We start from the raw sequence: 2,474 nt of genomic DNA on the forward strand, positions 1-2,474 counted from the left end.
AGAATTATTATTAGTTTTATGAAGTGGCTTAAGATTAGGCCAACATATAAATATAAATAACTTTCCTGTCTTAGAGCAATAGGCAATTCAAAGAAAAATCCATTCGGTCACAGCAAAACATAAGTAGGAATAAACCTAACAAGAAATGTGTACGATTTATATGAAGAAAACTGTAAACCTAAATAATAGTTCCTATTCCCAAATGGGAAGACACAATATCATAAGGATATCGATACTCCAAAAATTAATCTATAAAAGTTAATGCAATCTTCATCAAAATATTACTGTAATTTTCTAAATCTTGACAAGCAGATTCTAAAGTTTAAATAGATTAAATGTTCAAGGAAAGTCAAGAAAAATTAAAAATAAAAAATTTAGAAGAGGAATTTGCCTGACCAGATATCAAAACATACTAAAAATCAACAAGCCTCAAAACCAAAAAGTCATGAAGGAATACTGATTGTGAATAATGAAAGATAAGACAAACATGCATGTTCTTTCATGGCAAGACTCATAATTTTCGTCGAGTCAGTTCTCCCAAAATTTCCTGTAAGTACAATGCAATATCCATAAAATCCTCAACAGAATGTTTTGTTTTTTTTAACAAAATTTGTTAGGTGATTCTAAAGCTCATATTAAAGAAAAAAATTCACAAGAATGGCCAAACATTCTAAATTTTAAAACCATGGGAACAATTTGTCCTTTCAAATAACAAAATATGCTAAAAAGCTACTGGAGTTAAAACAGGGTGTTATTAGTGCAGGAAGAGGATAGAAGGAATTTGATAAATACTGAAGAAACAGACTTACGCATAACTAGGAATTTCCTTTATGATAACGGCGGCACCTCAAATCAAGGAGAAAAGATCAAGTATCTAACAAATTGCTTTTTAACAAATGACTATTTAGAAGAAATAAGAGTGACACTTCATAATGCACCAAAAGAAACTGAATGTATTTAAAAGTTAAAATTTAAAGAAAAAAATTAAGGTATTAGAAGAGCGGAAAAATATTTAATAACTTCAGCATAGGCAGGGCTTTCTAAGCAAGTTGTACAGGTGAATGTTGATAGATATGGCCCCCAAAACAATTAAAATGCAAGAAACCATATACAACAGAGGTCCCCAAGCTGCCTGAACCATCCCCCCCGCCACAGTCCGTGGAAAAATTGTCTTCCACGAAGCCAGTCCCTGGTGTCAAAAAAGGTTGGGGACCGCTGATATACACGTTAAAATTTTTTTAAATTACAAGTAAGAATGTATTTCCAGTATATTTAACAGACAATGAAATATCCAGAACATAAAAAAGAGCCCTGGACTTCCCTGGTGGCGCAGTGGATAAGAATCCGCCTGCCAATGCACGGGACACAGGTTCGTGCCCTGGTCCTGGAAGATCCCACATGCCGCGGAGCAACTAAGCCTGCGCGCCACAACTACTGAGCCTGCGCTCTAGAGCTCGCGAGCCACAACTACTGAAGCCCGCGCGCCTAGAGCCCGTGCTCCGCAACAAGAGAAGCCACCGCAATCAGGAGCCCACGCACTGCAATGAGTAGCCCCCACTCGCCGCAACTAGAGAAAGCCCTCGCGCAGCAGCAAAGACCCAACGCAGCCAAATATAAATAATAAATTATAAAAAACAAACAAAAATAGATTATAAAAAAAGAGCCCTACCAGTAAACAATAAAAATTGACCACCTAATGAAAAAGTAACTAATAAGGATATAAAAACATTAAAAAACTTACCAGCAATCAAAGAAATATAATTTTAGCAATAACAGATAAGAAGTACCTAAATTATATATAGATACTGGGTGTATCCCGTCCCTTGATGGCTGAGGATCATAAGCTACAGGATCATAAAAGCCCAAAACTCTTGAGGGTGATTTGTCCTGTTGTGTGAAAGATTTGGACACAGGGGAAGAGACTTCTTTCCTCATCTGGAAATTGCTGCGAGGACCTCGTAAACCTGTAACTGCTACTGACCAATCTTTCCTGTCACATAGAGAACGCACTTGAGGAAGAAGCCAACATACAGCTAGTAGATTGGGCATGGGAGGGAAAGGTGTGGGAAAAAGGTGAGGGAAGAGGAGAGAGAGGGATTAGATTAAGATTGATCATGCACTTGGATCCAGCTCCATCACTGAACGTTTTAAGTAAGCCACTGGCTTCCCTCTACTTATTTTCCAACCTATTCTCAACCCTCTATTATCAGGCCTCCACTACTAGTCTATTGAATCAGTTTGGTAATGGTTACCAGTAGCCGTCCAACTGTCAAATCCAATGGACTCCAGTCATCTCACTTATGTGGCATTTATACTTTACATCTTGAAATTTTCTCCTTTAATTTCTTTAACATCTCTTTCTCCTGCTTCTCTTGTTAGAACATTTAATGCCAGTATTGTTTGGGAACTCCTTTTCCTCTGCCTTCTTTTACATTTTTAAAAAGTGTTTTTACTTGAAAATATTTCCAAGTATA

This window comes from Balaenoptera acutorostrata, chromosome 11 (assembly GCF_949987535.1).
Source record: "Balaenoptera acutorostrata chromosome 11, mBalAcu1.1, whole genome shotgun sequence".
Lineage (NCBI taxonomy): Eukaryota > Metazoa > Chordata > Mammalia > Artiodactyla > Balaenopteridae > Balaenoptera > Balaenoptera acutorostrata.